The following is a 12003-nucleotide window of genomic DNA, read 5'->3' as shown; positions in this document are numbered from 1 at the left end:
CAGCTGATTTGTCAGCTGTTTTAGTTTCTCTGCAGTATATTTCCTTCGGAATAAGCATATATTTTGGTCCTGCACTGCTGGGTGTGTCGTCGCCGTATGGGTGGGTTGCTGTCCGTTGTTATTTTTTTCTGTGCAGGCAGCTATACCAGCGATGGATAAAAGGTCTCCCTGGTGCACACCTGTAAATTGTAAATATTTGCAACTGTGGTGGCTTGATGTGCTTTGGGGGGGAAAGTACTCCAGTTTGTACCATTTATTGAATCTATCACCGTGAAATGTAAATTGACCGATCTGCGTTCCAGTTGCAAAATGAAGCACGTTTCGCAGTTGTTACTGTTTATTGGTTTATTGCATTTGTAGCCAACATAGTGCTTGCCAGATGTTTGTGGAATACAGCTGTAGCCAGCATAGTCAATGGCCAGTGATGAGAGGTGTTGTAGTCCAAAATATCTGGAGGACACCCCATTGCTAACCTATGGTTCATGATGTTTGTATCCAGTAGTCCAATTAGTTCAATATTGTCTACATTCTACAGTCTACATTGACTGATATACACCGTTCTCTCCTCACCTCCATTTTTTACCCTCACTGTTGCCCTGTGAGGTAGGTTAGGTTGTGACATAGCGGTCCAAGTCAACTACTGTACTGACCTTCATGAAATGTAGGAAGCTCCCTTATACCAAATCAGAGCATTGGCCCATACATCTCAGTAATATCCACACTGCGTGACCGTGGCTCTTTTCAGACATGAGTATTTCCCAACTTTTAAAAAAGGAAATCTGTGGCCACTGAGGCCTCATTTGTCAAAAGCCAGTGTGGCCCCATGGTTGGACTAGGAATGAAGTGTTGGATTACTTAGAAGACCCACTTAATAATAGTAATAATAAATTATTATTTATATGCCACCCATATGACTGGATTTTCCCCAGCTACTCTGGGCAGCTTCCAACAAATTAAAACATCGAACACAGTAAAACATTGAACATTAAAGACTTCCCTACACAGGGCTGCCTTCAGATGTCTTCTAAAAGTCAGATAGTTGTTTCATTTCCTTGACATCTGATGTGAGGGCCAGGGTGGGCGCGACTACTGAGAAGGCCCTCTGCTTGGTTCCCTGTAACCTCATAATGAAGAAACTGCCAGAAGGCCCTCAGAGCTGGATCTCAGTGTCTGGGCTGAACGATGGGGGTGGAGGTGCTACTGCAGGTAGATAAGACCACCCTAGGAAAGTTCACATGTGTGCTAGGCGAGGCTGTGAAATGATGACTGATCCATGGTTATCTAATCATTGTAGAATTGGGAAATGGCTGCGAAGGGTCATAGCTCACCAAAAGAGCATCTTCTTGGCAGTTGGAAGGTCCCACGTTTTTTCTCTGGAATCTCCTAGTAGCGTGGTGTCAACACCAGGGGAAACTATGGCAGTGAGTAGGTTTAGAAAAGGGCATACTTTTCAATCATTGTTATTTTAGGGAGAAGTGGAGAAAAAAAATCCTATTTCTAAAGTTGTTTTCCATTCCAAAACTGTAATTAGTGAGCATCATGTGGCACTGCTGATTGCCTACAGTAAGTCATATTGCTACCGTGGCACTCCTGGCTCTAGCTGAAGCCAAGCGAACGATGGCATGCTGAGAAGCCTCTTTTGCAGCAGGGGAGATGTAGAACCACAGACCAGCTTTAGACTGCCATTGTCAGTGCCTTCCTCTGCTATGCTGACTGAACATGCAGTCCCACCTGCAGCGCAGCTGAACGTGAGGCGTGTGAACGGTGGGGGCTGTGGAGGCTGTTTTGAAGGTCAAATGCACAGCAGGTGTGCACCGCACAGGCAGAAAATCTGCTGCACAGATCTAACTTTGGTGAACTGATGCCATTTCTGCTTGTCAAAGTTCTTTGTTGTTAAATGCTAGAAACACAGAATGCAGAAGACAGTAGCAGCCCTGCTTCTGTTCACCTTTAAAAGCGCTGTGCAATTTTTAGTCTTGAAGATGCTCATTAGGCTGCTGAAAGCAGGCAGTTATCAGTAGGGTGGAGTGAATATGTCAATTACAATTTCTCTCAGTTTCTCGTTTTTTCTATATTAACTTCAGGCCTCCGTTTTTGCATCAGATGTGATTATTATTTTCTTACAAGCTCCTCGCAAAAAAGATCACCATCAGCTTATTGCGAATTTCACCTAATACACACATTTGTCTTTGCAATTTTGCCTAACAAACAACATTTTTGCAAGCAAGGTGCATTTTCACATATGGATATTCCCCCCTAATATGCACATTTTTCTACACTTTATTTATTTTGCAAAATATTTGTTTGGACAACTGTATCACAACATTTAGAGAAATACGAATTTTGATGGATGGCCGTGTTTTGGTTCACATCTTGTTTCAAGAAGTGAGAATTAAGTAGGTTGATGTTGAACTCTTAACTGGACTGAATTCCTCCTCCTGTCCCTCACTGTCAGTGTGTGTGGAAGCAGTGACAGTCTGTACAATATGCATGCAGGTGATACAGACAGTGGATTAAATCAGGAGCCATTTGAAATGGCTTCTATGCTTGAAACTCCTGATAAGTAATGAGCCCATTAGTGTCTCCGTTGGAGTACAGATCCTGATGTATCTCCTTATGAAACAAACAGTCAGAGAGGTGCTAAAAGTTTGCTCTGGTTTCTTAAAGACGAGGCTTTATTTACCTCCACCTTCTGATCTTCAGAAATGATCACAAATGCTTGGGAAATGTGACTAACATCACCATCATATTAAACTTTGACAGTTATCCCTTTGATTCCCACGTAGTGTGTTTCCATAGGAGCACTACCTTAAGACTCAAACTCAGAACGCAAGGGAGAAACTTGCTAAGAAGAAGGCACGCTTGGCAAATCTACACCGTGATCAACTCTCACCTGGGAACCAATGTCCCGACTGTGGAAGGACGTGTGGGTCCAGAATTGGCCTCCACAGTCACTTATGGACTCATTGTTAAAACCGTGTTTATGGAAGACAATCTTACTCGGCTACGAGTGATTGCCAAAGAAGAAGATCTTAAGACTGCTGCTTTAATGGGTCATTGTAACCTCAGCTGATGTGTCAACCAATTGTTCCCTTCAATGCATTGAAGGTAACTGCTTGTGGGGTGTGATTCTTCCTCCAACTGCTTTTTTAAACTATTCAGAATATAGAAGAAACTATCAGAATAGATTCCAGGGTGGTGTGCAATAATTACACACAACAGCCAGGTGACAATACAGTGCACAAAACCATGGCTGATGAGCAGCAAAACAAAAGCAACAACAAAGAAAAGCAAAAATATGTAAAATGCCTGCTGCAGCAAGACAGATTTAGCCTGGTTTATTGGTGCCAGGTAAGCCTTCTTGGGTAGATGTTCCACAGCTGGAGCTGAAAAAGCCCTCTCTCTGTTTCAGGGTGGGGAACCTTAGACCCAAGGCCAAATGCAGAACTGCAGTCTTCTCTTTCATGCTCTTGGACTCTGCCCAGGTCACACCCCCAAGACACGCCCCTTCCCCCAGGACACACCCCTCACTGGCCTTGCTTCACATCCTCCTTGACTGTTATTGTCTGGATAGAATGTGCCCTTGAACTCTGATAATAACCCTTTCCTGGATACATAGTAATGATGGTTGTTTGTTGGCTATTAATGTCCTATACAAAGGCAACATGTTCCACTCATTCTTCATCTCACTTTTGTCTCTGCTCTGTCCGCTACTGGCTTGGGATCCTCAAAAGGCTGCCCTGTACGGCCTTGGCCCAGTTTACCTGAAGGAGCATCTCCACCCCCATTATTGCGCCTGGACACTGAGATCCCGCTCCGAGGGCCTTCTGGTGGTTCACTCACTGTGAGAAGTGAGGTTACAGGGAACCAGGCAGAGGGCCTTCTCGGTAGTGGCACCCTCCCCTTGGAACGCTCTCCCACCAGATGTCAAGGAGATAAACAACTATCTGACTCTAGAAGACATCTGAAGGCAGCCCTCTTTAGGGAAGTTTTTAATGTTTGAAGTTTTATTCTATTTTTAATGTTCTGTTAAAGTTGCCCAGAATGGCTGGGGAAACCCAGCCAGATGGGCGGGGTAGAAATAAATTATTATTATTATTATTATTATTATTATTATTATTATTATTATTATTATTATTATTATATCTCACTGCCACTCTAGTTGGCATGAATCTCACTTCAGATAGAAGAGGCACTCTGAAAAGGGCATCAACAGTGGCCCTCAGAATGTGGGCAGGACAGTACGCAGATGGGCGCTCTGTTAGGTATTTGGATCCCAAGCCAGCAGCGATTTTAAAGGTAAGTGCCAACACTTAGAACTAGGCTGTGAAATGAGTAGGCAGTCAGTGAGGCACTTTTTAAACCAGGTGGGAGGTGATCCAAATGAACTGCTCCCATACAAAATTCTGGCAGCTGCATTCTGCATTGACTGAAACTCCCAAGCCTCCTTCAAAGGAAGCCCCACATGTATTACATTGCAGCAATCAAAATGGGAGTTTACCATGGCTAACTATGGCCACACTATGCCTATTCAGGAGTGACCACAGCTGGCAAACAAAGTTATACGTAGTTGCGGAAGAAACTCTGTGCTATACAGCCACTTGAACCCAGGAGGAGCCACATGCTAAAAAAACCCTTCATTTTCAGGTGGAGCGGCACTCTGTTGAGAACTGGTTGAACATCCACTTTCTGAACAAGAGAACCATCTACCCACGGCACCCGGCAGGCTTTGGGCTGTAATATCTCAGCAGCGCTCTGTGCGACACCTAAATTCAGCCCCACCACCCGCCTTCCGTTGTCCATCATTGTTGCAGCAGTCCCTGTGGCACCCTCTCAGCTCAGCACCCAGTACGGGGGAACCAGTCACACTCCCCTAAATCTGCTTCTGACCTTTGTCTTGTTAGTACTGAGCTTCAGTTTATTGGCCATCGTTCAGCCCATTATCAAATCCAGACACCAGTTCAGAAATTCGGCAGCCTCATCTGACTATGAAGACAAGGATAAATAAAACCATCACCAGCATATTGATGATTCCTCACACCAAATCCCCAGGGGACCTCACCCAGTGGCTTTCTATGGATATTAAAAAGTATAGGGGACAGCAAAAAAAAAATAAAAAATAGGGGACATGATGGGACTCCCATGGAACTCTGAAGCGCAAGTGCTGAGAGACTGAGCAGAAGGACTTAGTACACTGGTGGGACCTGGTGGGAAAAGTGATTGCTTAGACTAACACAGGGTCAAGAATAAGGTTTTTTTTTATTTTCCTTAAAAGATAAACTGTGAATAATACACTTTCCTTATTGCAGCACATTTATTATCACAGGGCAGATCAGTACTGAATGATTGCCCAGATCCCCATCATTTCTCTCTAAGAACCACAATGTCCAATTTATTCCTGTTCGTATATCAGATTAACATTTTCCTTACATTCCCCCTTCCCTCTGACTTTCTTCTCTTTATTTCAACATCCAAGCAATTATTCTTCTGCCTTATTCAATTAATCATTAAAACAGCACATACATTGCTGTGATGAACAAAACAGACTATTTTTTCCCCCATGCTGCAAAACATTTCGGCTTCCAGCATCATCAGTTGCTCCAATAAAAATGTGATTCTGTTGTTTCCAAGGTGGCAGTTACGGAGTCTTTATTTGCTGAAGCCAAGCGATGTTGGTTGAGGCCATGCAGGGAGTACATTCAGAAGTTCTCTGTTTGTTAACATTGCTGGATCTGTTGGCATCTCTGTAGCAACTACAGTGGTACCTTGGGTTAAGAACTTAATTCGTCCTGGAGGTCTGTTCTTAACCTGAAACTGTTGTTAACCTGAGGTACCACTTTAGCCAATGGGGCTTCCCATTGCTGCTGCGCCGCCACCACGCAATTTCTGTTCTCATCCTGAAGCAAAGTTCTTAACCCGAGGTACTATTTCTGGGTTAGCGGAGTCTGTAACCTGAAGCGTCTGTAACATGAAGCTTCTGTAACCCAAGGTACCACTGTATTGTTAAGTCAGCCAGCCGGTAGTTCTCAGAATTAAATTGTTTGCTTCACATTTTACTTTATTTCACCCAAAACTCCTGATTAGTGTTTTTTAACGTGTGTGGGTTACCTGCAGTTTTACCTACCTAAAGTGTCTGGCATCCCTTTTTTTTTTTTTTTTTTGCATTCCGTGACATATAGATAATATTTCAGGACCTGCAGGTAATGTTCTGTTTGATGTAATATGTTCTACCCATCCTGTGCTTTTGAAGGCAGCTGTCTCCCTGAGATACATACAGATGAGGCATCATTTGGAATTGCAAGGCAGGGATCCAAGATTGTTGATACATGGCTCAAGTATAGCTCCCACTTATGGTTTGTATAGATACGGTATGGAGATCAGCAAAATGCTATAAACAGAAGGCTTGCTGATAGCTTTGGCATTTTTATCGGAGCAACTGACAACGTAAATGAAAGATACTCTGTTTTGTTAATCACACTAATGTGGGAATATTACATGTATTTTCAGTTCTTAGTTATGTTTAATTCATGCCAGAGCTTTACCCATCTTTGCTGTAATCAAGCTTCCATGCAAGTCAATTGGGTATCTGAAATATACAAAATGAGGGCTCATCACAGCCTACATTGAAGTTAATGGAAAGATTTTAGCTTAGCTGAAACAGGTGCCTTGGGTTATTTTCAGCACTGTGGGTTGGGGAGTGGCAACTAAATTTGCTAATTCAACTTTATGAAGTTTGTATCCTGAGCTCTATAATAGACATCCTCAGACTGAGCAACCGGCAAACGTCAGACCTGCAAGAAGTGTAAGTTATTGGAAGAAAAGAGGCACCCAGTTTTATAAAAGCAACTTGCAAGGTATCTTTTTTTCAAATAATAGGGAATTCAAGCGGTCAGTGCCAAAAGAATGGAGCCCAAACAAAACCCCTGGGAATCAAGAGGAAGGTGTCAGCATGGTGAGGGAATTCTGGAGTTTGCAAAAGTACAAAATAAGTATTTTAAATAACCCTTTGAAGAGGGTAAATGTGTTTCAAAAACCAATGCAATTAGGACAATAAGATCAGTAGCTATGGAATGTTGCTGAACAAGAGCTCTCCGCTAAGGAAGTGAAGATACAAGGCGACATTTGTTGCAAGTCGTTTGGTAAGGATTGGGCTGGTAGGGGATGCAATGCAAGAAGCCTGGAGGCGTCAGGGCTGTGCTTTTGGTTTTGGCAAGGGAAAGTGGGCACCTCCATACCACAGAATGGAGAGATACGCGAGCAAAATGCTGGCCACACCTTGTCAAGTTTTTCTCACCAACAATGAGATCTAGGACTCAGCTATACAGCTGCAAATGGACCGTTTTGAATGTGTTGTAATGTGCAATATACAATTGCGACACTAGATGGCAACTGTGACCTACAGCAAATTCAATGCATTTTTCAAAACGATTATAAAAAAAACATTTTCACAAGCGTTTTTAACATTCCAGATTCCATCCTAGAAACTTGAAGAAATTTCAGAGCGAAAAGTTAGATAATTGAGAACCTGTATGTGCCACCCCATTTTAGCCAAGATGGTTTCTATCCTGTGAATTGGAAACACCACCAATCAAGAGTTCCTAAAACTCTTGAGGTTAAATGTTTCATATAAAATATTTCTTTACAAATTTTAAATTTGGCCAATATATTCCTTATCTGAATACAAAACGGGCTGTTTTATAACTCACATTTAAAATGTAATTCTCAAAACCCTTCTAAAACTAGTTCTCACATCTCACCAAATCATTTCAGCGAATGTGGAATGTTAACTATTAAAAATGCTTGAAACTCAGGATATAAATCAGCTCGGGCTTCCAAAATTCCCTTAATGACAGAGGAGGTGATTGAGTTCGTGTCATAGCAGTACATCTCCTCCCCTTGCAATAAGGTGTTTTTCATTCCTACCCTAGGGCAACAGCCTCAGATTTAATAAGACTTTGCAATTGGAAATGTCACAGAATGGCTACTATTCAGAAAGACAGAGAGAGAATATAAATGAAACATGAATCTCATTTTTAAAGACTTCCTGAAAAGGAAGCAAGACATTATCAAAAAGAAAGATATGTCTCTATTGCACTTTTTTTTTTTTTTTGCATAAAATATATAAAGACCACAATCCTATCCTCATTTTTTTCCTTCTGAGAAGTTTGCACTGTAAAAGTCATAGTAAGTTGAGAGTTGCTGAGGGACTATAGATGGGATTGACGTAAACCAGTTCCTTTTCCAGTTCAATCTGTTTTGCTCTCCCACCCTGAATCTCAAGACTCTCCCCACTAATTAGTGCAGAATGGCAATTAGTGGGAAAGGTAAATTGCTACAGAGTCAGGGACATCCAGCAAATATGAAGAGGTGGAATCCTGCAGTGCTGAGCTCCTGCCCACCTCCCATCATCATATTAATGCAATTTGTCAAAAGTTGTTTGTTTATTTTGCAATTCATGTTTTGAAAGAACCCCTGGAGCTCCTCAATCAGCACATACTTGAGGGCATCCTAAGTTTTCTGTTCAGAGAGTGCTTAGAAGCAGCTCCTCATCTTCACAAAACCAGTGAGCAGGAAGTGGATGCAGAGAAGTGATTTGTCTCTCTCTCTGCCTCTTTCTCTCATATACTACTAGAATCTGGAGTTGTCCAATGAAGCTAAATGATGGAGATTCAGGACAAAAAAAATACTTTTTTTCACAGAGAGAATATTCAGTAGGGACAAGGAGGGTGGTCTAAACCACTGAGCCTCTTGAACTTGCTGATCGGAAGGTCAGCGGTTCGAATCCCCGCAACGGAGTGCTCTTTCCCAGCTCCTGCCAACGTAGCAGTTTGAAAGCACACCAGTGCAAGTAGATAAATAGGTACCACTGTGGTAAACGGTGTTTCTGTGTGCTCTGGTTTCCCTCATGATGTTCCGTTGCACCAGAAGCAGTTTAGTCATGCTGGCCACATGACCTGGAAGACTGTCTGTGGACAAATGCTGGCTCCCTCAGCCTGAAAGCGAGATGAGCACCACAACCCCATAGTCGGCTTTGACTGGACTTAACCGTCCAGGGGTCCTTTACCTTTACCTTTTACCTATTCAGCGGGATTTGCTTCCAAAAGCAACTTAATCTCTATTCATGTATTAATAAGGATGGACGGGCCCATTATGATAGTTTCCATCCCAGTTCTACCTGGAGGCGGGACTAGGTCTGTCTCCTCCCATTTCTACATGGATTTTAAAGGGAAAGGGTTGGACCTTTGATGCCCTACCAATTTCTGCCTTATGATTTCCAGCCACATTTGGTAAGTGGTGGTACGTAGTTCTATGACCTCTCTCATAGCCATAGTTCTCCACCTGCCACCATCTTGCTCCCTGCCAGAATTTATTTATTTTTTAACTGCATTTCAAAATTTCACATATTGGGGTCAGGATCACTCAAGCATGACATTTGAATTGTCTAAATTTGGGCTTTCGATCTGGGGGTGGAGTGCCTGCCACAAAACAGCCATTAATATAGCCATAGTCCTGTGCACTTGACCACAAAGATAAATCTACCGGTCAACAGGCTGGAACTGGATGAGATCCCAGCTGGAGCAAACTCCCAGGTTCAATGGGACTGAGGATATGGGCTAGGCAGTGAGGAAACTGATACCATCAGTTATTTAAAAGAAATGTTTATCTCAAGTAGACAGCACGAGGGATTTGCTACACTTCTCAGCCTCAGAAATAGATCAGATTATTAGGACAGCTGCTCCCAGAATTGCACTCCCCGTTCCAAATGCCTCCTTCTACATTCCAGCTGGCCACAAGGACATGGCCCTTTTATAAGAATTGATTTGTCAGCTCAAGACGTTTGTGAGGGGCTGTACTTTATGTCTCAAGCACTCTCTCACACACACACACAAAGTAAGGGTGGAGGACAAGTTTGATTCAGTTCACATTTAAAGGCGAATTTGCCTACCTGATGCTTCTTAAGACCATGTGCAAACTTGACGCTTGGCCATCTTTCAAAATGTGCACTTCTCCGAATTTTGCAGTGAAGTTCTCCAACCAAGTAAGGTATATTCTATGGGAAAGTGCTCATAAAATAAATTTATTAGTGAAGATAACAGATAAAATGCATTATATTAGGAGAAAATACTTACAAAAATATTTATATTAGGCAAAATTGCATTAAAAAGTATGTATTAGGAGTAAAGTATGCACTAGAATGCTGGCAAGATACAGAGATGTGGAGGGCCAAAGTCTGCTCCAGCTGTGGGAACTCTCCAACATGCCTGCTCTTCAAACTTTGCACAGCTAGCATGAGAAAGCAGATGCTTGGACTCACAAGAGATGCCCAAGCAGTCTGTGTTGCATATTATTTACATATATACTCCTTCACCCCATCGCCACCTCAGGAAAGTTCAGCTTCCTCGTGTTGCTTTCTGCCCTCCAGAGGGTACAAAGGCCACTTATTAATTTTAGTCAGTTACCAACACTGTTGCCATCTCTTTCCATCCATTCTCCAAACTGCTCTGGGAGAAAGGTCACCACATTTAATCTTGCTTAAAGGATGGGGACTTGAGAGAGGGAGAGAGGGACTTGTTCTGAGCCACTAGGAACATTCATGAATGAAACCAAATAAACCTCTGCTCTCTCTCTCTCATCTCTTGCAAGCAAAAGGGGAACCCTGAGAGGCACAGACTTCTTCCTTGCGCTCCTGTAGTGAAACAGATGAGTTCTGGAGGCACATGTTCCTCATGCATCTCACTACATGCGAGATCTGAACATCTCCACTTCACATGTTACACAAAACCACTTTTTAAAGGTGCAGAAATCCTGGCAATCACTTGAAATGGTACTTAATGAATTGCAAGTAAATTCCACCTTCAATATATTCACTTATTGTTCTTAGGAACCACCCACATATAATACATCTGCTTTAAGAAACAGTTGTACATATTTACACTGTGCACTTTCAGCTCCGACCTAACCATGTTTACTCCTGAGTAAACACAATTGATTTAAACTGGATTTACCTCAAAGCAAGCATAGTTATAGCCTTACTTGCAGACGCCTGGTACTGTCCCCAGAAGACCAGTGGTTAGCATGCTATGATGGTTGGCATCTCAAGGGTAAAGTAGCTGTCATCCTATGCCTTCCTTGGTGAGTAATTACCCTACATTAAGAAAATCCATGGTGTCATCTGTCTCCTTGACCCAGTCTTCCCTGCCAAAGCAGTTTTGAAGCAATGCCCGCTGTCTTTTCCCCCCCACTCTGCAGGAATAAAATGTGTTTTCACGCCCAGTCACTTGTGTGATTTGATGCCAGTCCTGCTCTGCTTTGCACCCACGATGCCAGGGCTCTTTTGACGAAGCCAGGTGCTTCTGCTGATACCCAGGTTTGCCTGCCTGAAAGCTGAGGGTCCCTCAGTAAAGTTCAACAACCCTTTAATTGAGATACAGATTTGGATCATGGATCCAGAAATTCCAAATCCACACAGACCTTCTGGTTAATCACTGGAGGTCCCCCTTCCTGGGATCATTTGGGAACCATTAGATGAGACCAGAAGTATCTCATGTTTCCCTCACAACAACAATTCACAACAGGCAGAGGTTGAAAAAGTCTGCTCTTCATTTTCAGGTGCTATGCTGTGGTTAATGCCACGAGGCCGAAGCAGGCTGGTGTTTGTGGTTGTAAGCTGGTTGACATTCATATCTGGAAGCTGGTGGACAGAAACCGGTAGATATTTGTGGGTTAAAACTGGGGCACTGATGTAAATGAACGGAGAGTGAAAGATGAGTGAATATGTCCATCGGCATTCCTCACGGATGCTGGTTGGCATATGCTTGCGTGTATGAAAGGGAGGCTTCAAATGCAGGTAAGGCAAATGGTATGTGTAAATGTGGTATGTGATAGGGAACTGGTGGATATTCATGAATAGATGAAACTCAAGTTGCCAGGCTGAAATTAGTGGAAATGCATGTTTTTCTAAATGCATCTACCTGTAGTGGTCATTCTTTTTATTCAAAGACA

The 12003-nt window shown here is 42.8% G+C and overlaps 1 long non-coding RNA gene across 1 annotated transcript; it reads right to left on the bottom strand.

Annotated features, from left to right (window-relative positions):
* Window positions 1–8422: 8422 nt before the first annotated feature.
* Window positions 8423–11235, bottom strand: LOC309534429. Its single transcript, XR_014220717.1, has 2 exons — window positions 11035–11235; window positions 8423–8628 (listed from the first exon to the last, which is right to left on the bottom strand). It is a non-coding gene; the product is annotated as an uncharacterized lncRNA (long non-coding RNA).
* Between the last annotated feature and the right edge of the window lie 768 nt (window positions 11236–12003).

Source organism: Podarcis vaucheri (genome assembly GCF_965113315.1).
Source record: "Podarcis vaucheri genome assembly, chromosome: 6".
NCBI lineage: Eukaryota > Metazoa > Chordata > Lepidosauria > Squamata > Lacertidae > Podarcis > Podarcis vaucheri.
Note: the sequence above shows the minus strand (reverse complement) of the source record. Positions and strands in the feature narration are given on the sequence as shown.